This window comes from Leguminivora glycinivorella, chromosome 4, assembly GCF_023078275.1.
Source record: "Leguminivora glycinivorella isolate SPB_JAAS2020 chromosome 4, LegGlyc_1.1, whole genome shotgun sequence".
Lineage (NCBI taxonomy): Eukaryota > Metazoa > Arthropoda > Insecta > Lepidoptera > Tortricidae > Leguminivora > Leguminivora glycinivorella.
The window spans coordinates 25,293,407-25,313,827 of NC_062974.1; positions in this window are offsets into that span (position 1 = coordinate 25,293,407).

A 20,421-nucleotide genomic window follows, 5' to 3' on the forward strand; every position below is an offset into this window, starting at 1 on the left:
GTGGCAGAGATTTTCTAGGTATAAGTAATTCGTTCAAACTACATAATAAGTACGCACGTAAATAAAATACAAATCATATGGGCCAATTATGCCTCTCACATAATATAATGTAATAAATGTAATAATAAATAATCTCTCATTACAATTACGCAGGCATTGAAGCGAATTCTCTGTGTCTATGTAATTAGCCAAATTCATTGACATGTATAACTTGGTAAGGATGTGGCATACTGGCACCAAAAAATGCTGCGCCGTCATAGCGGTAACAGTAAAATAACCGTCACAGTAATAACTTCTTACAAACGTATGTGTGCGCGCCGTGTACGTACGCAACACATGTAAGTGGGTGAGAATGAATACCGCGCGGAGAACGTTCGCTAGAAAAGTAACCACTGGCAAGCGTGAAGTCTATGCGACCACTTGCGAGCGTGATGCGAACTGATCCATCAATAGATTTGAATTTAATAAGTACATTCATATAAAGCCAGTTCATAATTATGTAGTACAAAGTACATACAAAAGAGAAATACATTCGAATATTCGACAACAATTGCGTTGAAGCGTTCCATCAGACGCATATAGGTAACAAGAAAAAAATCGAACTTCCGTGTTTCCGGACGGATTCGACCTTCAAAGTCTTCAAACCTCCGAGAAAGGAGCTTACACCAATGTTAAACGCCGCCAACCCTTCTGGTGTTTCGGGTGTCCATGGGCGGTAGTGATAGCTTACCGTCAGATGAACTATCTGCTCGTTTGCCTCCTATCGCACAAAAAATGTTGATTCGAAATTATATGATCTGCCTTATCCTTATTTCACAAATATTCGTTGAAATATTATGCCCGTATTATGTTACTAATCGAACTTCGTTCCCATGACGCCGAGATCAAACAAGTAATTATTTACTAACGTTAACAGGTATACATATTTATTTAGACGTTGTTTGTCTGCCAAATTACGAATGTATGAGAAACTAGGTTATATTAAGATAATCTTGTTATCTTGCTTTTTTAAGTCAAATAGTATCTAAGCTTTTGGGATTTACCGAATAAATACCTACATTTTATGTATATTTAGGTAAGGTACAGCGGGACAAATCTCGACTGGGGGGCAAATGTAACTGGTCAATGTTTTCCATTGCATTAAGTGTCCACCGGTTATACATGGTAGGCGTGTTCAGTGGATACCTACATGTAGAACGTGACATCGTAGTGTAATAATGGAAAAAATGGATTAGTTACAATAGCGTCCCAGTCGATATTTGTCCCGCTGTACCTTATGTGTTTATTTAGATATTTAATATGAATTTGAATCAACACCTACAGACTGTGTTAAAAACTTCACAATAACCACAAAATTAACCTCCAGGACCACCAAGTTGAATTCCTAAAATGTTGGATTTGCAAAAAGTTGAATTTGCAGGATGTTGAATGTTAAAATGTTGAATTTGCATTATGTTGAGTTCTTTTTATGTCCAAATTGCATAAAGTTGAATTTGCAGCTTGTTGAATCCTAAAATGTTGAATTTGCAGAAAGTTGACTTTGCGGTATGGTGAACCCTAAAATGTTGAATTTCCATAAGATTAAATTTGCAGTGGGTACCTACAGGGTACATAGCAAAGGTCCCGAGTGATACTTTAACAGCTGATAGGGTTACTAATGACCCTAAGTGTGATACAAGTGAAAAAAATTCGTAGTTCGAAAAAAATGAGTTTCGATTTTTTCCGCTTAAATAGCAATCAGGGTATTGGTCTTGTCGGCTGTTGAAGTAAGGTGCATTGGGGTAATTTCGAACGTCGTCTAATTTTGAAAGTCACATAAAAATCACCATTATTTCCATCATATCAAGATTCCCCTTTCGAAATTACCCGAGCATTTCTGTATGTCGAAATTATCTCAAAGCACCCTATTGACTTTTGTTACATGCTATATAGTTTCAGGGCATATTTAAGTTCCAAGACTCCACTGATGAGCCTTTTCGAAGCATAATGCCTTAAAATTTTGTTCCCCGTTACAGCAATGGGTTAAATACAGTCTGAAGACTGAAATTCATGACCATCAAAGGTACATTTTTTTCTCCTATTAGGACCAAAAAGCTCGCGATTCTGAGTAGAAATCATATTAAAAAATACCCATGTTAAAAAAAGATTCCAGGAATATAAACTTGAGTTCCTAAAATGTTGAAATCCCAAAATTTTGAAAGTATACATTTTGAGAATTCAACTTTTTGATATTTCAACGTTATGAGAATTCAACATTTTGCGAAACTGAAAAAAATCAACATTCTGGGAAAGTCAACGTTTCGGGATTTCAACATTTTAGGAATTCAACCTGGTGGTCCGGGAGGAAAATTAAAATTTTGAAAAAAACCCCGACCGCGACATAGTAGACCGATTTTCATAAAACATGGCTAAGAACACTCCCGACTTTCCCGGCTTTCAGACAAAACAGAACTAAATCTAAATCGGTTCATCCGTTCGGGAGCTACGATGCCACAGACAGATACACACACAGACAGACAAACAGACAGACAGACATACAGACAGACAGACAGACAGAAAGAGACAGACAGACAGACACGTCAAACTTATAACACCCCGTCGTTTTTGAGTCGGGGGTTAAAAATAAGCTGAAATCTGAGCACTGAAGATCATACGAAAGACTTCGTAACACCGTATCATTTCAATATTCAGCAGCATTCAGCATTTATTAATACAAGCTGCGCTCTCCATTCTCAATGTAAAACGAGATTCTCTATACATGCAACACATACTCTGAATAAATGAAGTCTACTTCGAAACTGTACAGTATACACGGTGAATCTGAGCAACCCGACAAATTTTAACCACGCTGATTTTGTTTGAAGATGAGGAAATTTTGGCCGATTTTTTTTTTAATTTTATTTTGACCATTTTTGGATGTACATACATACATAATACATACAAACGGGACTTAATCGCGCTATGTTTAAACCCAGATGGGTAGGCAGAGTTTCAAGGATGGATTTCCCCGTGGTCTCGGACAGATCCTGATGACAAACCACTTTCGAGACCACGGGGACACTTTCATAACGTCGTTTCTAAAACACGCTCGATTAAGTCGGTTTCAGTACTTTGACCTGTAAAAATCGTGAAAGTTTGAATCAGTGTTTACCCATTTGACCATACAATCACGCCTGTTTCGGGTAGGCAGAGATCGGATTTCCATTTACTACGATCCTGACAAACCACTTTCGCTTCACACACTTTCATAACGTTGTCTTACACGCTCGTCGGTTTAGAGTACTCTTGACCTGGCCTTTTCCAATATTTCTACATTGATCCCAAAGTTCGCCAGGTCTTCCACTACAACTGACCCCCTCCTTTTCAATACTGTCTTCGTTAATCTCCTCTTATCCATCCTCTCTACATGCCCAAACCACCTTAACATACCCATCTCAATCCACCACTCTACATCCACTCCACACTTCTCACTCAACTTCACGCTCTCATTTCCACGGCATTTCTAATGATCCTATCACTCAACTTCACACCAGCCATGCTTCTTAACGCTCTCATTTCCACGGCATTCACTTGACTTTGATGTCTTTTCTCCCACACCCAACTTTCACTACCATACATAAGTGTAGGTACCAAAACTCCTCTATGCACTATAGATGTACTTTTACATAAAAAGTAAAAGTTGTTCAAAAAATAGCACTCGAAATGAGTTTTACCCTTGTTTTTAAAAAAAACTCATTTTTGAAAGGTTCCTTATCACTTTTTGACATCTAAAATATAGTGAGAATATTCTCTATAATGGCATCAAAGCCGTTAAAAACGCCTTTTATACTAATAATAAAATACTTTTATTTAATTGGTAATAATACGACGGAAACTAGGCAAATATCAAAAAGTTTATACTCGTATGATATTTTAAAAGTCTTAAAATGGGATCAGATAACGCTGTTAAATTTTTGGTTACAGATTCACCGTGTATACTTTCGGTTCGGTTTGTATTTAAAGGTTTTCGTACTAGTTTTGTGAAGCAATGAGGCTCATTTGGCGAGCGGGTATCAAAACGAATGCAATGGAATCAGGTTTTAGTACAACGTCGAACTCGCCATCGCTAAGAGATTTCATTTTGGTCTTAAATTGTGAACAGGGAGTTTTAGTCTTTTGGCGAATGCGGAGACATGATTATTTATCAAATTATTGAAAAATCGAACATAAACTCATTTTGGCACTCGATCTCAATATACTAGTAAAACACACATTCGAACTCATTTCTGTTCTGTCACTGACTGAGTGAATAAGTGAATTAATTGAATGAGTGTTTCGCGTTCAGCGCAACGACAATGACAGAATGTTACGCGATGAGTGAGCGGCATTTCACGCAACGTAACACTGACTGAGTGTTACGCGTTGTCAGTTGGAAGTCGCATTACGCCGTGGCTTGCGTGAGCGACGGTCGCGCGATGGTCGCGCGATGGCGATGCGACGCATACGAAATCAAACCTTATCGATATGGAAGTAGACGATGCGATGAGACGCGACGGCGACGGTCACGCGACCGTCGCCCACGCAAGACACGGCGTTAGAAGTTTAACTTCAAAAAATGATTTGTTGACATTAACCACCACTCGAAATACATAATATACTTATTAATATAATAAATAGTACCTTATACAACACCATTTCTATTTATTACCTGTATCGCATTTGAAATATTCATGAATTCGAGATGAAACCTGGAGTTAAGAATACCTGTCTGAAAAGAAGATCGAAAGTAAACTCGACCTGAATAACAATTTATTATTAATATTTTCAACTGATATCTTTATACAAATTTAATGATATTCGGATTGTAAAAATAATCAAAGGAATGAAACACAATATATAGTACTCTCTACGCAACTATGGGAACAAATCAAATTATTTTAACAAATATTTTGAAGGTTTCGTATAGGAGGTGCAAGCACCTACTGCTTGCCCTTAGAGTTGGTCAAAGACGCCTAGTCTTACAAAGATGACATAAATATAGAAGAGAAATTTCGACGGATTCCGCTATGGCGAGGTGGCCTAGGGGTTCATGGCGTTTGGCCCGAATTGCTAAAAGACGCCGGTTCGAATCCGGCCTTCACCACTGGTGGTGCTCGTTATTTTTTATTTAATATATGACATCTTATTTCGATTTTTAATAGTACTCTCTGTTTTTTTCTTCTGTGGTATTACTTATTTACATTTCAGTCTGCAATATTATTTAGTTCAGTTGTGAATCAATTTTTATTCAAACTAACCATATTTACATATCTTTTTCAATATTATTACTTAGGTACCTACAATTTTTGATTTAAATTTTTAATTTCTCAGAAAATAGCTTTTTGTATGTGGGGAAATGTTACAAGATTTAATTAAATTTTTCTATTGAACTGCGATCGAATATAAATACGAATAAATAATTTAAGACCAAAACTGCTCAATGATACAATATTTTGGTTTCTTTCAACCCCTTTTATTGCCAAGATTGACACAGAAACTTGAGCAAATACCCATTTTAAAAATACAGTCCCCGTAGCCGAATGGCATTTCTGCGACGCGAAACGAAAACGAATCGCCGCGAAAGGTAGTCTGGCTCTGTCACGCCAATACGCAAGAGCGATAGAGATAGATGTCTACGAGCGTTTCGTTTCGTGAACGTTTCTTGAGCGCTTGTGCCATTCGGATACGTACCCAGATGTGAATTTATGTATTTATGTATGTACCTCTAACTGTTTATCTACACATGGGCAACAAAACCTACTGCATATTTATCGATTTCAAAGGTGGAAAATTTATCAGTTTAAAATACCTCAGGAGCCGATACAGATATAGAAACTTGTTACGGGTCCAAGGTTTTGATTGATGATTTATCTCATACTCGGTTTATTATTCATTTAGCGCAGACCAATCAAAGCCTTCAAGTGTTTTTTATTCAAATTTGTCTTATCCTAACTCCCTTGTTAATTTATCCATTTCCCAGCCTTAAAAAAAAACAAAAAATTGTTAACACAACTTTGCAGCAAATAATAAAAATAATTTTAACTTCTGATTAGCAGAAACGTCTGCAATCGATGCCGTTAGGCTTAGAATAAATTTAAAGTGGAAAATGTCTGCCTTGGGTGAGACTTGAACTCACGGCCTCTGGATCGATACTCCAGCGCTCTGCCAACTGAGCCACCAAGACTTCAACCAAGTCAGCGAAGTTTTCCACTACTAAGGTCAATGGGACCCGTAGCGACATCTACCGTAAGAGTGTTAAACTTGTTAAACGGCAACCGGAGTTCCAAGTCATATAAAAATAATAAAAATAATGCTTTGTAGTAGTTAATTTGTGTTTGTTGTGTAGGTATGTAGGATAACAATAACAAATATGTGGCGTAGGGATGTGACGACCCCATCGCCCATTGGTTTAACCAGTGCAATCAGTCAACGCAGGGCAGCTTGTGGCGAGTTGTTGGGGAACAGCGACCCCACGTACCCAGAGTGCTCCTGGGGAGTTCTGTTACCCGTAAGGCGGGTGGGTGGGACAGGACTCTCTACCTCTGGCTTGCCTTGGCTGGCCGACCAGAGTGGAGTCGTTAGGGCTACATGCCCCAGGGGTGGAAGTGAAAATTTGCATAAGACGCGAGTTGGTACAGTGGCTTAACAGCCACTGGGCAGAAAGCGGTGTACACCTCTCGACACCCTTGAGTTCTCACACCGGTGTTGCCCTTGAGCCATCTTGGATGTCGCTTTTGTGGGGGCCCATCTTGTGGGGACGAGTCACCGTCTGCCGGAAATAAAATTGGATACCGTTTTATTAGGCAGGCGTCCGGTTTTTTATCCATAGCCCAGTATTTAGTCCATCACTTTCATCAAAGTAGACCAGTTCATTTTAGATTCCATTAACTCTCAAATAGTCCTTACACCCTGGCGGGTGTTGCATCTGCGTGTGTCCCATGATACGGGCAAGGGCAACATCCGCTCGGTGTATCCCTTACATTTCATTAAAGTGTCGAAAGGGCCTCTACGCGTTGGCTTCGGCTCCGCGCACGCCTCCCAAAGGTCCGGAATACCATTGTTCCGTGATAGGAAAGACATACAAATATGTTCTTAACAGCTAGTTACCTAATCTATGCGTTGTTTACGCCACCTTAGTTTGTTCGCGGTTATAAGACTTGTCTCGGATGAATATTATTTATTTTGTTCATGGAAAGATACAGAGCCACAGGGAGCGATAATAGCTTGAATCAAAAATGATTTATTTTTATACCACATCGGTGGCAAACAGGTATACGGCCCGCCTGATGCCCGCAACTCAAGGGGCACACATGCGCATTGCCGACCCATTAGAAACTTGTACACTCCTTTTTTGAAGAACCCCATACTGTAGTTCATCGGGAATACCTCGGCAGGAAGCTCATTCCGTTCGTTGGAGGAAATTCCTCTGAAACCGCACGGTGCGCGACTATTTAGGTTGCAAGGTGTGTGGATGAGCGCCCTGTCGATGGCGAGCGGTGCAATGATGAAAAGTGGCCGTTGGCATCATGTCAAACAGTTCTTCAGAATACAACCCATTGTACAGGTGATAGAACACACATAAGGAGGCGATTTGCCGTATAAATTAGAATCAAAAATGATTTATTCGTCCAAGCTGATGAAAACAACATCAAAACCGTTAAAATTCGCTAAATTTGAATCGTCCAGGCCACATTTTGTCCCGCATTTCATTCATGTATTCCGAACACCAATATTGCCTTTGTGCACCAAACAAAGTAGAATCGCATTGTTTGGATGGCATCGCATAATTCGCTTTGCGATATACATAACTGACTGGAAATAATCCGATTCGCTGTTTTCAATAGGCTAAACTTTTAAGGGTAGTTGGAATTTTATTTAAAAAAATACAGGCCATGATACGGGATACTGTTTGTCCGACTCGATTAGCAAATATCGTAATATTTTAAGCAACTCACACAGCATCTTAACAATTTTATACCTATTAAATTAAAACAACAAAATACCCATTAAGGTGGTTCGCCGCGAAGCTTACGCTGTGTTAGATGGCGCCACATCTGCAAATTATCAGATTTTTTTGTGAAGTCTCACTGGCTTTTATATACTTTCAAGTATGCTTCGCAAATATTTAATAAGTATTAAAATTGACGTATTAAAACAAACATTAAATTTTTCATTGTAACGTAAATCCCATTAATGTAGATTGTAGACAAATTGACTATTTTACACTATTTTTAAGTATCACTCACACATGCAAACAGTGGTTTTGTATTCCTTGTAGTCGATCATTTCCCGCGGCGACAGCCTGTTTAAATAACATTGCGGTAAATACGTGGCATCGCATATTTGCATAGAAGTGGAGTGGGTTCGAATCCAGGACTTTTTCTCTTTTTCTGCGAATAACTAGTCTAGAGGCTGCACGTGTAGAAGACTTGACTTAAGGTGTTAGTGATCCCTGTAACCATAACCCCAACAAACCTAAAACAATCCTAAAATACTAGGTTTGAGGTTACACAGCTCGCTAACACTCATCAACGCTTGAAAGCAGTAAAGATTAGGGTAGAGGGCGCTGCAATCGGCTGATGGATATTTTTGTAAATGAAAGCGAAAAGAGCCGCAATTGGGTCCGATAGAGCCTGCGGAGATAGCGCGAAGCTGCGTTTGGATTGAATCGAGTTTAGTAGCTAAGTTACTGGCATGTAGGTACAGTAAGCTGTTACGCTAAGTCACTCTCCTGAATAGAAATTTTTCGACAAGAGGATTTACCTAACTTTGCAGCTTATTTATTTAACTGGCTGGCAAGATAACACAAAATTATCCCAATCTTGCCATCCAACACACGAGCTCGTGACTAGGTACGGTCCAAAGGCAGTATTCGTTGACACCGAGCTCAAAACATTTTGCTGTATTGCAGGCACAAATGCTGAATGAACTCGATGGAAGCAAACCGTTTTTTAAAAACCAGCAAGTTTTTATGCAGCATAGGTATTTGAAATAAGTACTCAAAAAAGTACTCAAAAAACGCGAAGTAACCTGCGAAAATCCTAAATTCCCGTCGTTCGGTATGACTATACTCTTTTTTTCACTTTTTAAAAATTGTCAAAGAATATCTGGCTAGTTTAACAGCTTTATTACGACTGCAATGGACCATGATGAACAAAGCTCTTTTAAACTAAACGATTCTCCTCTTTCTAGATGAGTTCAAGCTGGCTAGTCAATACTTTACTTCTAATGAAGGCAGCACAACTTTTTTTTGTGAAATAGGCAGCAAATGAGCAGACGAGCCGCCTGATGGAAAGCAGTCATCGCCGCCCATGGACATAAGCAACAACAGGGGAGTCACTTATGCGTTGCCGACCTTTGAGAACCCTAAATACCTGTTTCTTGAAGAACCCCATGTCATAGCGCAAGGGGAACACCTCAGAAAGCAGCTCATTTCACAACTTGCATGTTCTGGGTAAAAACGAGCGAGAAGCCCGTTTGTTCTTGGTTTGCCACGTGTCCAGAAAGTGAGGATGAACTTTATCGCAACAAAAACATATACGATGCAAAACCAGCGATAAGGCATATACCATCTGTTATGCTGATGTACTCTCTTCTTGCTACTTGCTGCCGAGTACTAATGCGTAGTAAAGGCAGCACAACTTATATCGCAATGGCGGCGGGACGCAGAAGGCCGTGATAGCATAAGCCCTCTGTCATGGAACTATCTCCTATTGTTTGTTTTATGTGGCTTTTAGGTTTTTAGGGCACAAATACTTTCAGATTGTAGACTAATAAAAAGAGTAATATTAGGGTAGGGTAAATTTTTGAAGCGCTAATGGCCTAGCGGTAATAGCGTGCGACTTTCGATCCGGAGGTCTCGGGTTCGAACCCCGGATCGCACCAATGAGTTTTTTGGAATTTATGTGCGAAATATCATTTGATATTTGCCAGTCGCTTTTCGGTGAAGGAAAACATCGTGAGGAAACCGGACTAATTCCAACAATGCCTAGTTACCCTTCGGGTTGGAAGGTCAGATGGCAGTCGCTTTCGTAAAACTGGTGCCTACGTCAAATCTTGGAATTAGTTGTCAAAGCGGACCCCAGGCTCCCATGAGCCGTGGCAAATGCCGAGATGACGCAAGGAGGATGATGATGAGGGGAAATCTCTTAATGCGACAGGTCAGGAGGCAAACGAGCAGGCAGGTCGCCTGATGTTAAGCGATTGTCGCGACCAATAGACACCCGTAACACCAGAAGTGTTGGAGATGCGTTGTTGGCCTTTAATAGGAGTAAAGTCTCTTCAACTAGTGAACAAATCAAATTATTTTATAGAATATTTTTATCTCTCTCGCTATATCGTAATCCTGCATAGGATTCATATAGGAGGTGCAAGCACTAATTGTTCGCCCTTAGAGTTGGTCAAAAGGCGCCTAGTCTTATCAGAAATAACATACACTAGAGAACATATTTAAAATTACAAACGGGACTTAATCGCGTATTTACTATGTTTTAAACACTATGTTTTAAACACTAAGAGTTTCAAGGACGGCATTGTCCCCGTGGTCGGAGCAGACTGGCTGAAGTTGACATCAACATCTTCTAGCTGCGAGTTTTTCGAACTACCCGCACCTGGTCCTGACTACCCACTTGAACAGTTTGTGCACTAGGGATGTCACCTTGTCGTCACGATATTCGGTTTTTCAACCCGCGATATTTGTTTCTTCTTGCATTTTATGACCGGGTTCCATGTGGATGAGATATTAAAACCTTCGTCTCGATTGAAATTTTTATACTTCTTAATTTCAATTGCTTCACGAAGACCACGGGGACAATGCCGTCCTTGAAAGGTTAGTGTTTAAAACATAGTGTTTAAAACATAGTAAATACGCGATGAAGTCCCGTTTGCAATTTTAAATATGTGTAAAAATCGTGAAAGTTTGAATCAGTGATACACTAGAGAAATTTCGTCGGATACCACGGCGGGCGTGTGGTCTAGTGGTAAAGACGTTAGCCGCGTAAGCTGAAGACCCAGGTTCGATTCCCGGCTCGGCCACCAGTGGGCCTTGACGTTTTTTCTCTCGTGTATGATATCTATTTCAATTTATAGTAAAGTCTCTTCTTGAAGGTTTGTACCTATATCATTTATTAGCCCGGAAAAATAGGCGAAGGTTCCGCTATACGCCATAGGCATGGAATGTCACATGCATCCAACAGACTTCCGTGGCCGGTTGGTCATAGCAACTACTCCGGAAAACAGTTGGTCGCAGGTTCGAGTCCTGTCAGAGGTGTGAACATTATTTTTTTTTCCTTTAATTAGAGGTATATGCAGTATCGCTCGCAGAACATTTCCTGCATGATAAAAATTTTGTTAAGTACATTCCATATTTTATTTACCTAGTTATTTACAAGATTAAAATTATGTGGTACCAGTGTTCGTTCAAATTTACCTGGTCTTCAATTCACAACACCTTTAGATTCCATCTACAAATAGGAACAATAGCCTTGGGCCGAGTCAACACGGGACGCAAACACCGGTAATGAAGCGTCGTGTTGACTGGACTACAGAAACATGTTCGAATCCCGGTAAGGGCATTTATTTGTGTGATGAACACAGATATTGTATTTGTTCCTGAGACATGGATGTTTTTTATGTATATAAGTATGTGTTTATCTATCTAGTATGTAGTCGTATATCGTCGCTTAGCACCCATAGTACAAACTTTGCTTAGTTTGGGGCTAAGTTGATCTGTGTAAGGTGTCCCCAATATTTATTTATTTTATGTTAACTTAGGAGTATTTACTCCATAAATTGACGAGATACATGAGATTTTATCTACTTATATATTTAAGGACATGTTTTAACTCGTTCACATTATATTTAAAAGTTAGTTTATGATTGGTAACTTTAACCTGGGCCAATTCCTTAGTATAAATTATCTGAAAATGGAAGGTGATTAAATGCATTTTTTTTGGTCAGTCATATAAAAAGAAAGATGGAAATATCATTTTTTGTCCGCATTTGTTAGAATTCGCAGGATATTTAATTATAAAAGCATTTAAAATACCTTTCGATGTAGTCTACAAATAGGAACAAATAGGAACAAATAGGCCTTGGGCCGAGTCAACACGGGACGCAAACACCGGTAATGACGCACCGTGTTGACTGGACTACAGAAACATGTTAACTTAGGAGTATTTACTCTGTGATTTAGTTAAGGACATGAGATTTATCTAGAATAGGTGTCGAAAAGAAGTGTATAGTGTGTTGTGTGCCTTACCTATAAAATATAGAGGTAGTTTGTGATAAGTGACTATTTTAGATCGCGCGAATACGTATAAGTACGAAAACATACGAAAAAATCCACAAGCTTTCTGAAGACGGGGCGGGTTTCAAAATTTCATTTTAACTTTGTCAAATTGACAAAAAATCAACACTGTTTTGATTTTTTGACAGTTTCATTTTAACTTTGTCAAATTGACATAAATCAAAACTTAATGTATTTATAATGTACTATTTGTAGAACGCGGGTCGTTTTTTATGAGATACGAAGTAAACAAGCAGACAAGTTGCTTGATGGTAAGCGATCACTGCCGCCCATGGACATCCCAAACACCAGAAGTGTCGGCGGTGCGTTGCCGGACTTTAAGAGGTACGCTTTTTTTTTGGTTTTTAAGGTCGTAGTTCATTTCGGTACATAATTGCAGTATCCGTTAGATATAGTTAAGTTCCTTGACTATTAAAGTCCAAAACACCTTACTCTACAGAAAGGAACAATAGCCTTGGGCCCAGTCAACACAGGCCGCAAACACCAGTAATGACGCGCCGTGTTGACTAGACTACAGAAACATGTTAACTTAGGAGTATTTACTCTACGAGTGGACGAATTACATTGTCTATTTAAATATATCTAGGGACACCGAGTTAGAGGCAAATCTCACATAACACCACAAGTACAGATACAAACTTAAGGTAAGGTACAGAGGGGCAAATCTCGACTGGGGCAAATGTAACCGGTCCATTTTTTCCATGTTTTACAATGTTTGCATTCTTAAATAGAGTGTCCATCGGTTATTATGGTAGGCGTGTTTAGTGGATACATGTAGAACTCAACAAGTCAAAATCATAGTGTATTTAATAATGGAAAAAATGGATCAGTTAATATTTCCCCTCAGTCGAAATTTGCCCCGCTGTACCTTATTTTTGAAGAAGTTTATCTTTATTTACAGTTTTAAGATAATCATGCAAACATTGTAAAACATGAAAAAAATGAACCAGTTAGAGTTAGTACATTTGCCCCCCAGTTGAGGTTTGCTCCGCTGTCTTTATATAAAAAAATAAACATCTCTCTTTTATTTTCTTTTTACACCTTATCACAGTTGCCATGTAACGAACCAAAAAAAAAAAGTGCTCATTGCCATCACTTACACCAAATTTATCACAAACAGGAAACTCTAATATACTTTTCCCGGACTTAGGGCACTTTATTTTATCACCGAGGAAAACAAGGAATTACGCACACGTCACTGTAACACGATTGGACAAAAACAATTATGTATGAAGGACATTTTGACAACAATATTACATTACCTACGTCAGGCGGTATTGCGGTGCCCATAGAGGTAACTACAATAAATACACTGAGAGAAAATACAACCAGTTTTCATGTTCGTTCAACAAGTTTTTTGGTTAAAATAGCGCCTACGTGCTCTTTGGTTCAAACAACAAGCTACTTGTCATTTGAATCGGCAATATATTTGAATCAACAAGTCGATTTTATAAAAACAACCTGACACATATTGTTTTAAACATACGTTTGGCTGATTCAAACGGATAAACCGCAACAAGTCGAACTTGTTAAATTCACAATGCAAATTTCTCTCAGTGTCCCTAATGGCCCCGTAGCCGAATGGTAATAGAAACGAAAACGAAACGCCGCGAAAGGTAGACTGGCTCTGTCGCGCCAATACGCAAGAGCGATAGAGATAGATATCTACGAGCGTTTCGTTTCGTGAGCGTTGTTTGTGCCATTCGGCTTTCCTGTATTCCTAACAAAAATATATCAATGCGGATAAATGTGTCATAAAGAGAAGCGTTCCTTTGTTTTTGAATACTTCACCTGTATGCAAATAGACAAAATGTAAAACACCATGGGGACATATGAAAATATTATGTATATATTATATTTAATATTATCTTCGATTACCGCGATAGTTACTCATAAAATAAAACTATGGAAATTACTATTACTATGGCGATTTAATCCGTTTCCATAGTTTTATTTCATATTATATTTATTAATTTAAAAATTTGATTAAAAATATTTCAATAAAAATGTATTTTTTGTCGATATATAAGTTTCTTTCATTAGATAATTGGTCAAAATTTCAAGTCCATTGATGGCGACTTTGTGGTCCAATGAAGGCGACTCTGGTCCAAACAGGTAACAGCCTGTGAAAACCTTTTCACGATTGTTCTCTAAATTTATTACACTTTTTTTTATTGTGAATAAGGCAATTCATAAATATGTACATGTCAAGAATGAAAACTTATCAAACTAGTTTTATTTTTTGACATAAAATCTAATTATAGAGCAGCGAAGTTAAGTGGTCCAATGATCGCAACCTAACCCTAACCATAGCAGCATAGTAAGCCTTGCACTTTAGATCAAAATTAAAACAATCCGAACACAAGTTCTTTATCTATGGAACCAACTCCTAGATAAATGGTTCAATTCCGTTCAGTACAAAAGTAGTTTCAGCGGAGCTATCGAAACTTTCAGTATTTAAAAGCCCCGCAAAGCTGTAAGGCCTTGAACACACGGGGCTCGGCTAGATCTATAACCACGGCGTTTTTTCCGTATTTTAAATAGGATAATTTATCGTAAAGATTTGAACTACTATTAGTTCGTTACGTAAGGTAACAACGGTACTACGGGGGTATCCACTATGGGACCGGCAAGAAACTCGGCCGGCCACTTCTTTTCAAAACATTACATCTTATAATTAACATGCATTAAATAACAAGATAAAATTTAACATGCAAAAGTATTCTTCAAAAAAAATATTAACAGACTAAATTTTCGAATGGCAAAAGCTAGTAAATAAATAATATAAAGTTTCCATTGCATCGCTTCTATGCCTGACCACAGAATATATAATAGTACAAGTACAGAAGGCCCACTGCTTTGATGTTTACGAAATGCCGCCTTTTTAAATACCTACAAAATTCGTACAAAGAAACGAGCCGCACGTGCGCGGCGTCCGGCGATAGGGTTACCTATGGATTAAAACGAATTAATACTCACTTAAAATGTTATACTATTATATTCAAGCCTTGGGTACTTTATAGGTATATAATATATATACTGTATTTCTATATTTTTGTTCAAGTTCCAACATTACAAGCCTTATTGAACTTTTTCGTGGGACTAAATTAGTAGCAGATCTGTGTAAGAATGTCCTATGGTATTTATTTTATTCATGATGTATATTTAACTAAGTATTATTAGCCATTCGACACGCGGACATCGCATATGAACCTTAAAAAAACTCGCGACGTAAAGTAACAATAGAAAGTGCGAACGTGCATTCCGTGAGAACGCGCGCCACCCCTGAGTAGGCCGTGAACTCGCGGCCGCCAGGATGTACTTGTAGCGCGGCGATAGAATCGCGGAGTGAGCCACCCCTGGCCTGACAGTAAACCAACGCGGGCCGTGTATTCTGTGCCCAAGTTACCAAGCGAATTTCGAGATGCTTTCAATATCATACATATTCGGAAGCTCACGATATGTTCGAGTAAATGGAGAGAGCGCGAAGCAAAAGCCTTTTATGCAAAAATACTTTATTTCACGGTATTATAAGTTTCGTGCAGTTGAAAGTTTCATTACTGTTTGCTTGATTTTTGTTTGTTTACACGGAGTTGTTTTCGTGTCACGTCCGTAAATAAGGTTTGCAAAAGTTGTTATTGTAAATACAATGTAGCTTTTGTAACTGTGTTGGATTTTTACTATCAATGTCGATTTAAATTCAGATTTTTCCCGTGTCGTGAAGAATTTCATCCTCAACATTTCTATCGTGTGTTGTAGAAGTCGACTGCAGGATATGGTTTTAATTTAACTGAGGTGTGTACTACGTGATAGCAACCTGTCACTGCAGTATCACAATTTAGTTTTCTGTCCACGCCTTAATTGCTAAGAGTGGCGTGTGTTCTGCATACCCCTTTTTGGGAGTACATGGGTATGTAAATATACAAGGGAATTGGCTACTACGGGATACTACAACTTCGAACGGTCGTCGGGATACTACGATACTGTCAGCTGCAGAAGTCCTTGGAGAAATGATGAATGAATTCATTGATAAATTCGCAATGCACTTTTACAGCTGATAGTACATTCGTATTATTAAATTACGTTTAAGCTATTGACCTGATTTATTAACAATTGGATTTATAGATTTCATATTTGTTTACAGGAAAGAAAAGCCGAAGAAAAGGTGGATAGACTGTGTGAGAGATGATATAAAACGATTGTAAGTGAATGATAAGATGACGCCCGATGGAGCGGTATGGAAGAAAAAGACATACTGCTTCGAACCCAAATACCTAATTAGGATAATATGATGATTTGTTGACAGGCATACGTAACTGCACAAGACATCCGTCTTAAGTATATCAAATGGCACGAAACATCTCCAACAGTTAACACATTCGATTATCCAATACCAATCTCAAAACCGCACTTCACAATAGATTGGCCATGCCGTATCAAAGACAGCGTAATCAAATGCTCTCGGTCTGCAGTGGGACTCGAGTGTGCTACATAGTACAGGGTTGTAGGACCCGTGAGATCTAGTGTGCGGTATTAGTGTTACAGTGTTTGGTATGCGGAAAGTGATCATGTTGAGTAGTCTTAAGGGGCGAGCCCCTCTTTGCGTTATCCCGCCATTTTCCACGGCTCATGGGAGCCTGGGGTCCACTGTGACAACTAATCCCAAGATTTGGCATAGGCACTAGTTTTACGAAAGCGACTGCCATCTGATCTTCCAACCCAAAGGGTAACTAGGCCCTATTGGAATTAGTTCGATTTCCTCGCGATGTTTTGACTCAAATTACGACAGTGATGACGTCATTCAAAGTCAGCCCCAAATAGGCAGCAAACGAGCAGACGAGCCGCCTGATGGTAAGCAGTCATCGCCGCCCATGGACATAAGCAACATCAGGGGAGCCACTTATGCGTTGCCGACCTTTGAGAACCCTAAATACCTGCTTCTTGAAGAACCCCATGTCATAGCTCAAGGGAAACACCTCAGAAGGTAGCTCATTCCACATCTTGCACGTTCTGGGCAAAAACGAGCGGGAGACCCGTTTGTTCTTGGTTTGCCACGTGTCGAGAAAGTGAGGATGAACTTTGTTTCTTTGGCGGGAGGTGCGGTGATAAAAGCGCGACTGTTTCCATAGTTTTTTTTTTCTTAAAAATGTTCTCCTTCTGTTAAAACGGTTGGTTCTTTGCAATAAAAATACACCGCACAGCCATTAAACTTTTATCAAGTTTAACGATGCATGTAAGAGCTTTTAAAAGCTGACCTTAGGCATAAAAGGCTGTATTTAAAAATAGTTTACGACCAAGATGGCTGAATATAACTACAAGGACGTCGCGTCGAAAATAGCCGACCTACTGCGGCTCATGAATATGTTATAATGTTTGCATCGTGCACACACAAGACATGCACCTACAAGATGTAATTTTTATGACAGGCAATCGTTTATGGATATTGGATATGATTGGCTAGCTATTAAAACTAACCTATTTAACCAGAAAATAAAATTTTTGAAAAAACCCCCGACCGCGACATAGTAGACCGATTTTCATGAAACATGGCTAAGAACACTCCCGACTAACTCAACACACACAGACAGACAGACACACAGACAGACAGACAGACACGTCAAACTTGTAACACCCCGCCGTTTTAGCGTTGGGGGTTAAAAAGCATGAAATATTTTGTTCAATTTTACATAGACTTTAAAAAGCCTTTATGAATTTTTTGCGGACCCCACACTAAGACACTACAATTGTATACATAAGACATATCCGATCAAATTGTATATTCACTTTTTTTTACATTTATAATTATATTCGAATTAGGGCTGTCACCGTTAACCCTTAATTTGGCAAAGTCCGGTGGGACGGACAGGTGATAAAAAAAAATATTTCGCTTTTTAGGTAGAATTTCATTTAATTTAACATATGGAAAGAGACTCTTTTATGATACATGCTTTGTATAAAAATACTATTTGACCACTGTCAACACTCGTTTGACAGTTACTCGTCAAGATGGCACCGCATCAGAAGTTAACTGTTTTTAGCAAAATATTAATGCGTTTTTCTTTTGGTTTTTGTAAGAACAGGGTATTTCTGTTGTATAAATAATAAAATATATTACATAATAGTTGCAAGTGGTTATGTTTTCAATTTATTTCTCAATTTCTAATACTCATAATCATCATCTAAACAAGTTGTCCGCCGCACCGGACAGTGCCAAATATATACTAAATACGATTTGTCCGCCGTGGCGGACTATGCCAATGTTGCGGTGACACGTGTTGTAATTGTTTTGTTTATTATTTTGATTTTCTTGTTTTGGTGGCCTGCTTTTATGCTTAGATTTTTTATTTAATCCAACAGCGTGTGGTGCTGGACCAAGCAGTTAAAATTTTGGCACTTTTAGGTATACGTAGTGCGCGGATATTGTGAATGTTACATGTCGCGCGAGGGGCAATAAACATTAAAGAAAACCGGGTAGATCAAAATTTATAATTTCTTTGTCTGCCCCGAACATTGATATAATTAATTTCGGGTAGTTTTGTGTTGTTTACATCTTCGACGACATTTTGCTGGGACATCACTGTCACATCAGTCTGTCGTGATCACGGCCTGTGCAACCTGGCCAAAAAGTCGGAAAAAAGTTGAAATAATGATATTTGACTATAAATATGTGTCAGTTTGATTTTCATACAAAATTATTATATTTGTTAATTTTTAAAATAAATATATGTTAAGAAATACTTGTTTATTTTAAATGACCGTATGTTTGGCAGTGTCCGCCTCAGCGGACATATTAATTTATCCCAATATTTGGCAGAGTCCGCTGTGGCGGACATATTTTTTTTCCAAAACTAATAAATCTAGATTTTTTTTAATATTTTTCGGACGCTTTAAAAACACCTGTTATTCAATATATTAAGTAAAATCAGAAAATTTATGTCACCAGAGTCTCTGCCAAATTAAGGGAGCGTTCGTTAAATTTCGTTGCATGGGAAGTTCCATAGACATCTGCTGCGTGACGATGATGTGTCTGTCAAATGTGGTTGATGCAACTGGCACTTAGACAGTAAACGGTAACGAATAATCTACGTTCGTTTGTGCTTAGTGCTACGCAGCGGTCTACGCCCGTAGCACACTCAGTCGTAGCACTTGCGTAGCATCTCAAATATCGACTCTAGTACGATACCTCCTAAGTATACTACTGAGCCAAGTGAGAATTTTACGATTTTACTTTTTTAACCCCCGACGCAAAAACGACGGGGTGTTATAAGTTTGACGTGTCCGTCTGTCGGTCTGTCTGACTGTCTGTTTGTCTGTTTGTCTGTTTGTCTGTCTGTTTGTGTGTGTGTCTGTCTGTGGCATCGTAGCTCCCGAACGGATAAACCGATTTGGATTTCGTTTTTTTTGTCTGAAAGCTGAGTTAGTCGGAAGTGTTCTTAGCCATGTTTCATGAAAATCGGTCTATTAAGTCGCGGTCGCGAGTTTTTTAAAAATTTTAATTTTGTGGTTAGGTTATTTACATATTTATCATTAAAATAGCAATATTCCTTAATAACCTTCCACTAAAATTTCAAGCTCAAAAGTAACGCGAATGCGTTACTTTTGGAAATAAAATGATGTTTACTGATGCAACTAACATACTACACACTAGTTGGATAAACTCTATCGCAAACGCTTACAAATGGTGCGAAAAAGACGGAAGATCTTTCATCACGCAACCATGCTTGCCTGCCAGGTCATTTACACGGATATTATACATATATAAGCCTAAGAGTTTTGAATGATTCACGGTTATTTTCGTAGTGACACTGTGAGTGTAGTGTGTTTGGACAGACCATCGAGAGTGAATGCGACCAGTGGTAACGCTGAAAGTGAACGCAGCCGACGCGTGCGAAGGAGGCTAGATCGCGCGCTGTCTATGCAACTTTAACATCCTCCCGCCTTCGTCAGTTTTCCGTGATCATGATGCATGCAACTGCGTCAAAATATCGGGAGCTCGACAAAAATCAAAAAGGTAATCACGGTCTATATCCCGGTCAGTATAAGTCTAATACAGAGTGGGGCCTGTAACAAAGGCGAAGAATTGAACTCTAGGCTAT